Source organism: Acomys minous, assembly GCF_964271855.1.
Source record: "Acomys minous genome assembly, chromosome: 8".
Taxonomy (NCBI): Eukaryota; Metazoa; Chordata; class Mammalia; order Rodentia; family Muridae; genus Acomys; species Acomys minous.
Window position 1 is genome coordinate 25,117,961 of NC_140489.1, and position 14,506 is coordinate 25,132,466.

Sequence of the window (14,506 nt, forward strand, 5' to 3'; positions counted from 1 at the left end):
TTATATATGTCTATATAAAGGCGAATATTTTATGTGTTATAGTTCAGTGGAATAGAGTTTTAATTACTCACTTTTATTTGCCCCAATTCACCATTTACTGAAGTGAAAGTCAAATACATTCTTAAAATTCAGGCTAAGGCAACAAACACATTTGACTCAGTGGGTGTGTGTGAACCGTGCTACACGTCAGCTTCCGATTCTGAACCAAATCTGTCAACTCTATAATCCTTAAAAAAATGCTATGTGAGAAGCACATTATTCTCACCAAGGCCCCAAGTTATCCAACTTTTAAATGCAAGAAATATTGTGGTTCCAAGGCTATCTTGTCTGATGAACTATAAGCTTAGTCCCTCTTCTGACAATAGTTCTTTAGCTCAGATTCTTCTGTACAGTCAGTTAAAGATAGAAATCCTTAAATTTTAGTTGTTTGTGATTTCTCTCTCTCTCTCTCTCTCTCTCTCTCTCTCTCTCTCTCTCTCTCTCTCTCTCTCTCTCTCTATCTCTCTGTATGTGTGTGTGAAAGTGCATGTGCTTGGGTAATGGTAACTTTTTTCATTTTTAACTGCTTCAGAATCACTATAGAAACATAGTGTGTCTTTTAGGATATTTCCAAAAATATTTGATAGAGGAGAAAATACCTACATCGCATGTGGGAAATACACGCTCATGGGTTGAGATCTTAGACTTAGGTAAAAAGACCAAGCCAATTTGGGTAGAATCAATAATCAGTCCATGCTCTCTGCCTGTGCAGGACACAATAGTGAGGCAAAATAAACTATTTCTTTATTAACATCTTTTGTCAAGTATATTTTTCATACTAGGAAGAAAATTAAAATGCAATATGTATGCATGTATGTATATGTATACATATACTAATTTAAAATATTTTATGTAGTTTTTAATGATATGAACAGACAGTATCTTTAAAATATTAATTATTGCTTCTCCACTTCAACAGGAATCAATTCTTTACTCCTGGTTTCAGAAATTGCCAGGTATTTGGCATTTACAAAGACATTTACACTGAAGTTATGATTCAGACATGTCAATCACATATTTTAATTTTTAGAAATGTATGGTGAACTGAAGTACAGATAAGTGAACAGTGGTTGAGATAGCTTTATTGCCTTTCAGAAAATTCTCAGGGAGGAGGCAAGGGGTACATAAAGGATTAACCACCATTTCCAAAAGTTATCCAAGAACACTGACCTAAATAACACCCATAGCATTTGTTTCTTCTTTCACTCAGTTGGGAATTTAACTTCATGAATAAAAACAAAATGTGCAAAAATTGGGCATTTAATTTATTTTGGCAAGTCCCATGTGCTCTCTGCATTTGGCTAACGTGTAATAACTAAATGCCCCTCTTTCATCATTCACTCCTTTTTCTTGTCCGTGATTTTTTACAATGAAGAAGAAAAGCATAAAGTTTTTCTGATAGGAAGTATTTTTAATACCATGACCTCACATTGCCCAATTGATATTGTAGAATTCGTTTGGCTGTGCCCTGCAGGGCTCGTGGCCTGAAACCAGAGGTAGCAACAGTACTAAATTAGCACAAAGTAACAGAAATGGATGCTGTAATTATGTCGTTTTCCAGGGATCTCTTATCCACCATAGAGAGGCTGGAATCATGTAATTGATCCCTAAGGCATCTGTCTACAGCATAGATCAGACATCTCATAGCACCACCAGAGGTAAAATGAACAAACACTCTATTTCTGATATTCTGTTCATAAATGTGTTGTTTTAGGTTTTGCCTGGGAGGTGGGCCCAGATTATCTAGGACACTGCCAGCTTCCTTTCTATTCACTTCCCTCTTGGAAAACTGGTTAAGTGATCTAAGACTTTTATTCTGTCTTGCCTCAGTTGGTGGGAGTGTTCTAGCCCAATACTAAGAAGAATGATACAAATCTTTGAGATAGTCTTAAGAAACCGACAGGCATTCTCTTAAATTAATATGAATACATTATTTTTTCTTTTACATTTCAAACAAGATTTAAGAGAGTCCTTGAAACCTTTCTTCTTGTAAGCTATTTTAATTAAAATGTAAACGAATGCTTATACATATGAGCTTGCTAATGGATCCAGATAATTTCTGATTTTTCGCCTTAAGGTATTACGGCAATTGAAAGAATTTGTTTCATATTTGTCTTCTCCATTTCCTGAAAAAAAAAAAAGATCAGTTAAATTCATTACTCTGTACATATCAAGGCTCCAAGAAATTCCAATCTATTAGCAATCAAGTACAAGCTAAGTGCTTTTAAAACAAACGAATGCTGTTTATTTTAAATTAATGTATGCTTTCTATATTCTATAAAAGTATCAGAAAATCTGAAGAAAACCTGGCACAGGGGAAAAGATCATAGCTACACTGCCCTCTAGCGTAACATTTTGGTTATACCAATACAAATGCACAGTATTTTTACTGTTTTTATATTACACACTTTGACACGTGTGTGTGTGTGTGTGTGTGTGTGTGTGTGTGTGTGTGTGTGTGTGTTTTCGTATCACAAGGAAGGGGTATGCTACCAGGTAGAATTTTGATGATTTTTATTTCATTCTGAAATACAAAGATTTCTGATGCCAAAAGAATATATAAATAAGGTCTTTCTAGCTATCCTCTGTTGGCCATGTGAACAGTGGGCAAATGTGATTCAAGTTACTGGAGCTTTCTCTACTGTAAGTATAAGAATCTGAATATTCCAATCACATTGTCATTCATGGTGACTCTTCTTTTATGAGTATACACAACTCACTCAAGAGAAGAAATGTGGTTCTATATAGCATATTTCATATTTTTATGTCCCGAAAAAGCTTAATTCAGGGGATTTTAATTCTAGATACATCAGAGACAAAATACTTGATAATATTAATTTTTTGTGTAGAAGATAAGCACATGAAAATAAGCATAGGACATGGGAAGGATTTGGGCACTAGAACTTTTTTTTTTTTTTTTTTTTTTTTTTAGTTTCTGATGGACATTGAACAATAATGTAAGTACACAAACACGACAAGAGACACGTCACAACTGTTTTTAGTGCTTGAAAATCATACTGACTTTATTGATTCATATATAGATGATCAGTTGTTTGGGAGCTATCTCAGTATAAGCTGCTTCCATTTATTAGTGTTAGAGAGATAGATGGCAGAGAGAAAGAGAGACAGAGAGACAGAGAGAGAGACAGACAGAGAGAACATGATGAACTCTTCAGTATGCTTTCCCAACAAACAAGGTTAGAGTAAGATCAGATTCCAAGTTTAGGTATCCTGTACTCAACCGTCTGCTACAGGCATGATATTTCTGGTGGATGGTCATAATACCCTGTGCTTCTTACTCAGTTTCTGATATGCAAGTTATAAAAGTTACAACACTTATAGAATTCTATGTAAGAGTAAAAGAGCTCGTATATACTTCTACATTCATTGTACAATGTAGTACTACCTAACATATAGGTAAATGTCTCCAAAAAGGAGACTTCTGCTGTGTAAGTACTTCAAATCAATGATCAAAACAACTAGTTGTGAATGATGATGTAGACTGAAAAGTGACATCAAAGTAGAAAAAGAACCAAAGAAACAGTAGAAACTGAAGTCACATGCCTTCTAATGCTGTACATTGCTGTTACCAACAAGAGTGAAATAGGCTAGATACACAATGTCACATTTAAGGTCCACGGCAAGTGGAATGCATCCTTTGGGAAATCCTCCTTACCAATATTATTGGTTGCAAGATAGACCCACAGTAAGGAAGTTTGAAAGGACCATTTGAAGACGTATGGGAATCTTTCTTTGAATAGGCATATGCTGACTTTTCTTGTTTTATACACTGCAGCCAGTGGAAACCAAACACCAAAATTTATTAGGGCATTAATGCTAAAAGGCCATTATATAGGTCCAAGGCATTATAGCTTTCAGTACTGCCTCTAGCTGCCATTGTGTAGACACTATACATGATGAGGAGAATTTTAACTCTAAGGGTATTGGTTTGAGTATAGCAATGGGAAATATTTAAACTTCTTCTAATGAAAAATTCTTTATTGTATTAGTATTTGTATTATTAGATTTCTGTGAACTGAAGAAAGTATAGCCATGATTACACCAACTAATATGTATATATTATTTATATTGTATGGATGTATAACATAATACATTTAACTAGTATACTATATGTAATATATAAATATATTACATATTACTAATGTTAGGAAAAAATTTCAAGGTAATTATGTTTTACAATTGAAATATTGCATGGAAATTGAGCTAGATATGATATTCTCCTGAATTTGGAACTATTATCAACCTAATTTTTTCACCTAAAGGTGTGTTTGATAGCTCAGTCTCTTGGCTCTACAAACAAGAAATATAAAATGTTTCACTCTTTCAAGCTTTTCAGAAGTTCTTAAATAGTTTCTGGGCATCTACACATAATTGGTTTAGTTTCTAGAAATTCAAACATTTTAAGTATGTAAGGGAAAATATTTGCAGACCCATACATACAGACACACTCCTTCAACATATGTGCACATAGGCATATAAGATTGCACACACTCACACACTCACATCTAATATTATATAGCTACACAGCTTGAGTGTTGGAGTATCATGCTAAAATGCACATCCCACTGTTTTAAAATATAGGTCAGTATTTGGAATTTTTATTCTATTGATTAAAGCAGGCATTTCTTACCCACCTCTGGAATAATCTTCTTGAGAGTTTTGTTTTCTATCTTTTAACCTATTTTTAAAAAATGCCTAAGCAAGGGATCAAATGAAATGTCACTTCTACAGACCGATGTGGTATTTTTTTTTTCATTCCAGACTTCAGACCCAAAAAATTCTTCCCCCAGGTGTCTTCTAAAAGCTCTGCCCTGGGTCTGGCTGACCCCACTGAATCAGTGAGAAGAACAGGTCAAAATTCCATCTTCCAATGGTTTCTAAAACATTGTCTTTTAAAGGTAAAAGAGAAATTATTCTCAACAGAGGTTACTATTGCTATCCTATAATTCTAAAATGCCAGCCATGAGAATGGAAAGCTGGAAGGCCAGCTGCAGAAAGTGCATCAATAAAGAGATATCTCAGTATAGAAGCCCAGTTGACTGGCTCTGTGTTCCCCGCTGATTTTTGTGCGATGAGTGTAAGTGACTAATACGATGGCATTTTCTTTATACTGCTACTTGTTCTTTTAATAGGAGGCTCCACCCAATATTCCTTTATGCTCAGGATTCTAGTTGGGAACTCTAGATGACAGACTCCGTGGGACTTCCCCAATTGACTTTTGCTGCATGCTTGCAACACCATGACTCCACCGCAACTAGTTTTATGATGCTACCATTTTCTCTCCAAATGGGTTTACTCCTAGAATCCTTATTTTTCCTAAATGTTGAGTGCAAATTTTGATGATAGTTTTTGATATTGATCATTAGCTTATTTTTCTGATATTATTTTCTCTTTCTGTCATTTGCTACATACTCAATAAATTCCCTCACTCAAAACTGAAAGCATGGCTGTTGTAGGTCTTTTTCTTGACCATGTATAAAAAAGAATTAATTATCACTTTTACCTAACGCAATTTTCTCTGAAATAACCAAAATGAGTTTTTAAAATCATCCTTCAGTGGGAATACAAATGTCTGTCACATTCTTTTTGATGCTCATTTGTCACCTGCTTAAGTCCTATATGTAGTGCTTGATGCTTTTGCCTTAAACACATCTTAGCTACAGATGGATCTGCTTTAAAGACAAATACTTACATCACTTTAGGAAATGCTTGCTTTGCCTAGATGGTGGTACCCTAATATGATGTCATCCATTATTTTAAAGAAGAAACAAATATAGGAAAAGAAAGGAATATTAAACATAACAAAACAACTAAAGAAACTAGATAGTGAGGCCAAAGAGACAGGGATGAACAGACTCAGATGCGAGAAATAAAAGGATCAGGAGCACACAAGACCTGTGAAGAAGATTGTGAATCTTTTAGGTTTTCTACTATTTGACTGGAAACATTAGAAACCAAGCAGGGCAAGTGATTTATGTCTCTCTGTGAAGATTATTCATATGTAGTTAGGGTTGTAATTAGTATGTATAAGATATCAGAGGCCATTCTGAATTACAGATATCATCTGAAAATACAGAAGAGTTGAGAGTAGAGATGGTAATGTATTTTCCAAAGTTTATTGTTGAATATATTGCTGACATTCTGATTTACAATTTATGCTGGAACAAGAAGTGTCATACTTTCTGATGACATACAGCAGCTCTACAAGAGCAAGAAAAATAAGCATGCACTTCTGGTGTCTCAACATGAGCAAGTGATCAGTGGTCCCACTGATGGACAGGCAAAACATAAGCAAAGGACAAATTACAGGAAAACAAAATGTAAGGTTGGTGTAGATTTGTAGCTTGACATTCACATTAGACACTGAATGATATTTTAAATGGACAGCTATAACAGTCAGTCTGGAAGTAAACATGATAGAGAATTTGAATGAAATCAATATATATAAGAAAGCTTTGCATGAATGGAAAAGACAACTATAGGTTGAGATTTGGCCAATAAGATCATTGTTGGAGAAAGAATCAAATTATCAATGATATGATTATAAAAATTTGAGGCAAGATGACATAAAGAAATACACAAAGAAGAAAGCACATAATGAAAATGTAATAAGAATGAATACAGAGATTAAAATATTTCAAAAAAGAAAAATTGATGGTATTTTTCAAATTATCTGACAATATAGAAAACTAAAGTTTTATTTAAACCTCACATTACAGCTTGCCTTAGGATATGACTCACATACATAAGACCTGAGTTTGTGAAAAATAAAAATAAATGAATAAATTCCTTTCTTAGAGCTTGATAATGTAAGTCCAAGTTAGAGCAAGAAAGGACTCGGAGAGCAAAGACTGAAAAAAAAAAACATGTTGGTTGAGTTTTTGAGGATCTCATCTGCGAAGAACAAACAAATGTAGCTGAACTTGCAGAGTAGAAATGTCAAAGTAAATTTTATTTATTTTTCATTTATTATGCTTTTTAAAAAAACTACAAGAACCACCCAACCTTATTATTACAGCACTCTTCACATGGTCCTTGTTATATTTATGTGGGTATATTTTAGGCATATAAGTATATAGAACACATTATTACCTCATTCTTTCAACACTTGTAACATAACATTAACAGCAGCACCTGCTCTGTTTGAATTTCCATTAGGCCTCTGTCTTTCAGTGTAGGTGAAATTTCATTAATCCTTCTGAATCAGTTTCTAGGAAGTTGGTGGCACAGGATGGCTACTAAATTGTAACTGAATGAATAATTCATTAATTGGGTCCAAAATGATGTACTCTGCCAATATTTGGAAGTTTTGTGGTGACTATAATGTCCATACCAACAATGAGCTACAGTAGTCAAGAGCATCAGAGAGAGGAAGGGATGCCTTTTCTAAGGAGTAACAATGCACTTACTCTACAAGGAAAGCAGTAAACAGTGATCACAATTTATTCTTACTGGCAGCCCTGGGATCATTTATGTTGCTCCTATTAGACCATTTATTGAACATTAGAAAAAGAACAAAAGTAACAAATATAAATGGTATGCTAACAAAAGAAAAGTATCAGCTCATATTTTGCCAATATTATAATTGCAACATCTCAAAATTCCAACAGCCATTTTCATTATTGTAGAACATTAAATTAATAATTCTAAGTTACCATGCCAGTTTAACCTAAATAAAGTATACCTCTTTCCATCTTCTTTACATGCACAGTATAATTAGTTACCATTGGGGGATTCCTGGGTGTGTAGCACACACTACTAAGAAAATATATGAGTGACTTTAATGGAAAAAAACATCTTTTCAATTGTTTTTTGAAATTGGGTTGTTGGTTCAATTCATTACATTTTCCATCTGCTACTGAATCTCTCATAGCTTTCTCATTCCAATGTCAACATAATTGTCAAGGGTCCTATTCACATTCAATTGAGATTTTATGTCAGTAGTATTTTCAATTCAGTAAATATCTAGATCATTTAAATTCATGGACTAGTCTGAATATAAAATATTCCTGCACATCCATCCAACCACCTAATAACTATGTCCTACTTAGTATAACCTGAAAGCTTAGATTTTCTTGCTTAGATTTTCTAAAAAGTATGCACTAGCAGGCTCATTCACTTGGCTGTGCCTTAATGCTACACAGAAGTTTTGGTCTTAAAATATTCTCACATTTATTACTGAGTATATAAATTAATCTGTCTCAATATCTGCTTGGTAATCGATTATTTCTATTTTTCTTTTTCTTTTTTTTTTAATTTTATTTTTTTTATTAATTTATTCTTGTTACATCTCAATGGTTATCCCATCCCTTGAATCCTCCCATTCTTCCCTCCCTCCCATTTTCCCCTTATTCCCCTCCCCTATGACTATTCCTGAGGGGGATTACCTCCCCCTCTATATGATCATAGGGTATCAAGTCTCTTCTTGGTAACCTGCTGTCCTTCCTCTGAGTGCCATCAGGTCTCCCCGTCCAGGGGACATGGTCAGAGGTGAGGCACCAGAGTGTGTGAGAACGTAATATCCCACTCTCCACTCTACTGTGGAGAGTGTTCTGTCCATTGTCTAGATCTGGGTAGGGGTTTAAGGTTTACCGCCTGTATTGTCCTTGTCTGGTGCCTATTTCTATTTTTCAATCAAGCCTATGTACTTCTTAAAGTAATATTCCATGAATGACTTATAATTTGTAGGTGAAAACAGAACTCTCCTTCAATGTTTAGCTATTCCTATCAGTAAAAAAATATTAGCAGAGTTATTTTTTATTTTTTATTATGTTTCTTTTTTAACATACACATTTATATGATTACACATGGATAAAATAAACTAAGTGGAGCAAGAAGAACCACGAGACAATCAGGAATTATATAAATGTTACATTTATAGTGGTTTGGCTATTTGTATTTGGTAAACTTGAAGTAAACATCTTTCCTATCTTGTTGGGTCTAAATTTCTGAATGGAGATTAATATCTATCATATCTCATCTCTATTAACTTACAACATCTATCTTGATCTTAACCCCTAACCTACTAAGTTTAATTGACAGACTAAACTATCTGGTCTTCAAACATATCACAAACTTGAGAAGGGATGAAACTTAAATATGTGAGTGAACCATGAGTTAGGAGCTTCCAAAATGAAAAAATGACTGAGACAGTTTACTGCCTGAACAGTCACCCAATGCTCTCTATACTCTTGGCCCATCATCTTCAGCTTTCTGGCCCAATTACTCTGAGAGGCATATTTGTAATGCAGGAACTATTGAGGACTTGCTTACCCTGTCTTTGCAGTGTTTGGCTATTGACTCTGCCTGCATCTAAAGTTTCCCATTTTTAGGCAGAATTCTGTCTGTAGTAGAAACAAGGACATTTTCCCCATGGCTTGTTTGCCACATTTGAAGCCAACTACTGCAAAAATTTATCTTTAGAATACAATGTAAATACATCTAAGAGGAATAACCATCTTGACATCTTCTAGGGAAGGAAAGAAATGTATTTAAATGCAAAAGAGTAGGTTGATTTTTTTAAAGGTCCCTGAATTGTGTCCTGAAAATTAATATTCCTCACTAATTAAAACTGCTAAGCGCTTCAGTGTTTTTCAATTGTGTGAGTTAATATATCTTCAAATGGGGACACTGACATTCAGGTGAGCCCATTCCTCTCATTTTGTTTTCATTATTCATGAACTATGAGATGCACAGCACAAAATCTCTGTTATACACTGTGAACCACCATGACCAAGCTCAAATTTTTTTTTCCTATAATACCCACTTACACTGTTTATAGTTATATCTTTTCCTTTGAAATCACAAGATGCTATCTTCAAGATTTTCACCTATTCCAAAAATTATTATAAAACACAGTGCATGTCCTACCTGCCACTTGAGCCTTTTCTGTGGATTCATTTTGTTAATTAAATTTTTTTTACCCAATTTTGATTTACAGTTTTATGTTTTTAAATTATTGATTTATTTTCTTAAACAATCCATGCTTTCAGTTTAATTTGACATTGGGAATTATTGAAAACATTATTTTTTTTACATAATCAAAAATTTAAATCCCCTTTAAGATTTCCATTACTATACTTAAAAGAAGAAAATGAGAGAGGCCACAGAAAAGAGAGAGATATTAATCAAATACTTCATTTACATGTGTAGAATTGTCCAAAGCGAAATCACTCAGTAAATCTTTTATTTTATCTACAGTATTCTTGATCTTTTTTGTTATCTATAATTCTTTTTTTAATTAATTTATTTATTTATTCATTCATATTACACCTCAATTGCTATCCCATCCCTTTCTATCCTCCCATTCTTCCCTCGCTACCACTATCATCCTATTCCTCTTCCCTATGACTATGACTGAGGGGATCCCTGTATATCCCTGTATATGATCCCTGTATATGCTCATAGGGCATCAAGCCTCCTCTTGGTAACCTGCTATCCTTCCCCTGAGTGCCACCAGGCCTCTCCACAAGGGGTCGTGGTCAAATATTGGGCACCAGAGTTCACGTGAAAGTCAGTCCCCTCTTGTCACTCATCTGTTGAGAATGTCCTCTCCCTTGGCTAGATCTGGGTAATGGTTCAATTTTTACAGCACGTATTGTCCTTGGCTGGTGCCATAATTTATGAAGAACCCCTGGGCCCAGATCTGCCCATCATAATGTTCTACTTGTAGGGTTCTAGGATCCCCTGGATCCTTCTATTTCCCCATTCTCCCATACTTCTCTCACCTAGAGTCCCAAATGGATGTTCTCACATCTATCCCACTTTTCTGGTAGGTGAAGACTTTCTTGGGACATGTCCCTTTGGCTAGTGTCTAGTTATAAGTGAGTATATACCATTTGAGTCTTTCTGCTTCTGGGTTAACTCACTCAGTATGATCAATTCTAGTTCAATCCATTTGTCCACAAATTTCAGGAATTCCTTGTTTTCAATAGCTGAGTAGTATTCCATAGTGTAAATGTAGTACAGTTTCTTTATCCATTCTACTGAGAGACACTTAGGCTGTTTCCATGTTCTGGCTATTATGAATAAGGCTGCTATGAACATGGTTGAGCATATGTCCTTGTTGTGTGATGGTGCATCTTCTGGGAATATTCCAAGGAGTGGAATAGCTGGGTCTTGAGGAAGCCCTATTCCCAGTTTTCTGATACAGCACCAGATAGATTTCCAAAGTAGTTGTACTAGTTTGCATTCCTACCAGCAATAAAGGAGTGTTCTTAGCATTCTAATAATATTTACTCAGGATATAATTATGATAAACTTCATTAATAGAAATCAATAAATTAAATCCTTGGATACCCACTAGAAACTGTTTGGAAAATACAAACCTAAAAAATGTTCTATTTCTATTTCTTTTCATGGAGAATTTGGTGTTTATATAAAAGGGCTAACTTTATATCAGAAATGATTGCCAGGGTAAAATTAGATTAATTATATTTGGAGGAGTAAGAACAAAAGTAACAACTGAATTTAGACAGCACATTCTCACTTATATAAAAGTGCTTGTTACTAAATTTGATAACAGAATACCTCACTGGGACATTACAGAAGAGCAGATGACAGCATCTATGCAAACATGTCAGAAACGAAAAAGTGTTTTATAAAGTTTCATTTGGACATCAGTAGGAGTATCTTGCTTTTTCAAGAGAAGAAACACCCCCATGTCTTATGGCTAGATATTACTGAGTGTAATGCCTCAGCTATGGTTCAGCAAGTTGGGCAAATCCACCTCTGGACATTGAAATTAGATAATCATATCCCATGACTCTTAGATTTAAATTTATATTGTCAGACTTAAGGAGTTATGAAATTTTCTCTCAAGTCTTTCCAGATGAAGGTCCTTGTTTGAAGACTTAACCCATAGACTCTTAACATTAATTCCTTATTCTAGGCTGTCTATACCTAACATGTCTATCTGCCTCCTTGTTATATCTTAAGTGTTATTCCTTAACTACATATTCACACACACACACACACACACACACACACACACACACACACACATATGCACACACACACATACTCAGAAGTAATTGATAAATTCTCCATATCAAACCATTCTCAAATCCCCTTCACCAGCACTACTTACTTTGAGAACCAAAGAGCCCGTTGTGTTATCTAGTATCCTGTTTTTACCCCCAAACTTGTGAATAAGCAACTACCTTTAAAAACCCACTAAAGATGTATTATTGTCATCAAATTACACAATGAAATTGGTCAACAAGTGTTTAGACCTTTAAACTATTTGATTTTGTAAATGCAGCTAATATATTGATTATCATTAAAGTTAATTTGTAGTTTTTAAATTTTGTTGAGTTCACACCAAATGATCTGTGACATTGGAAATGTTTCTCTGAATCCTTGTAAAATATTATCAGTCTCTTCACTAGCATCATCTTCCTCATGGACAACAGACAACAGCTTGTGAACTCACAGCCCCTTTGGAAAGATATTACATCATTTATAGCCCCTGCCGAAATCTGGAATGGAAAGTTTTTTTTGTTTTTAAGCTTTTTTTTTTGAAAAAAAAAGGCAAGAAAATATTTAATAAACTATCAAAAGTATTGTTTTTGAAAGTAAAAATTGGTTTACCCAGATGACCACCCAAATAAAGATACGATTCCAATTAAATATGTAGTTGTGATCTTATTACTATAGTAACCAATTGCTTTCTAAGCCACATAAATTAGATTATAATAACAATTCCTGAAAGTAGTTATTTCTTAAAGGTCGTGCCCTGTGTGTTACCATCTGGTGTGTCTTTGGGTCTAGAATTAGTAACTAGTCATTAAGTGCATCAGAGTTCTTCATGAAGGTTTGCACTTCATTACCTACCTTATCTATAAATAAATATCACATGCTTTTAATAAGTACTACTTGGAAAAGAAGAACGTCAGGTATTCTGCCTTCTCTATTTCTCCTTGACTCTTTTAAAATAGTGTTTCTCACTAAAACTATAGCTGGGCAGGAAGGTTCAGAGATACCCCTGTCTCTGGTTGGTATTACAATGTGCCTGCAGACTCACCGGGCTCGTTCTATAGATATTGACATTGAACTCATGCTCTCATGTGCGCATAAGAAGCACTCTTCTACAGTGAGACATCTCTTTACCTCCTGGAGTATGTCTTTTTATAGAAGAACTAAGATAATTTGAGACAACTCGCTCTTTTAAATTGTGGTTTTATAGGAAATCAATCCCATATTTTCTTTTCTTTATAAAAATGTATTTATTCGCTTTGCATCCTGGTCACAGACCCATCCCTTCCTTCCTCCCAGTCCTTCTCCCCCATGCTATATCCCATGACCCCTCCCTTAGTCTTCAGAAAAGAGGAACCCCCTTCCCATCCACCCCAGCTCCTCAAGTTGCATTAGGACTGACAGTGTCCTTGTCCCCTGTGGGCTAGCTAGGCAGTCCTGGCAGGGGAAAGTGATCAAAAAGCCGGCAACAGAGTCCATGTCAGAGATAGCCCCAACTCCCCTTACTGGAGGACCAACATGAATCTTTAGCTGCCCATTGGCTACATCTGTGCAGGAGCACTAGGTCCAGTCAATGCAAGTCCCTTGGTTAGTGTTTCAGTCGCAGCAAGCCCCTCTGGGCCCTGGTTCATTGGACCTACTGGTGGAACTCTTGTCCCATCCAGGTCCTTTTTGCCTTACCCTGACCCTGGATTTTAACAGGACTTCTATGTTTTGTTATGAGTCTCTGAACCTGTTTCAAAGCACTGCAAGATGGAGCCTCTTGGAGGACAACTCTGCTAAGCTCCTTTCTACAAGCATTGCAGAGTATTTTGCATAGTGTCAGGGGTTGGCACTATTCCACGGGGCATCTCCATATTTTCAAAATAAAGGTAAAATACAAATAAACAAGCAAACAAAAAACTGTTCAGTGATCTAGTTGTTTTCCTAATGTGTGCCATGTTGCCAGAATGCCACACTGACCTTTCTTGCTTGCATTGGCAGTTCTTATATGAAAAGGTCAAACCATGCTCTTGTTATGGACCAATTACACATTGCTGGAAATAGGGAAGATTGACAAGCTGAGAAAAATGGATGCTATGTAACATCTAGGTTAGGGAGCATAGAGATTCCTTAGTGCTTAATAAAGACCCAATGGGACAATGTTACATGGATTCACAACTTTGGAGTGATTGAATTGTATACAGTAAACACAATAGTGAGAATTAGCCACAAAGACCATACACCTGTGTTACTGAGCCCCAAGGCTTATGTTTATTAACATCTCACCTGCCATTTTATGTTAATACTTTTAGGGAAAACAGCAGTTGTGTATTTTCCGTTTGAATTTCAAGTATTGTATTAATCTCAAAAGCATCTAATCCCCACACTTCCAAGAGCAAAGTAATAAAAAAAGAATACAATAAAGCATATGAAACAAATAGTCAAGTTTGTTTGCTTTTCTGTTCTGAATAGAAAACACAGATGAATT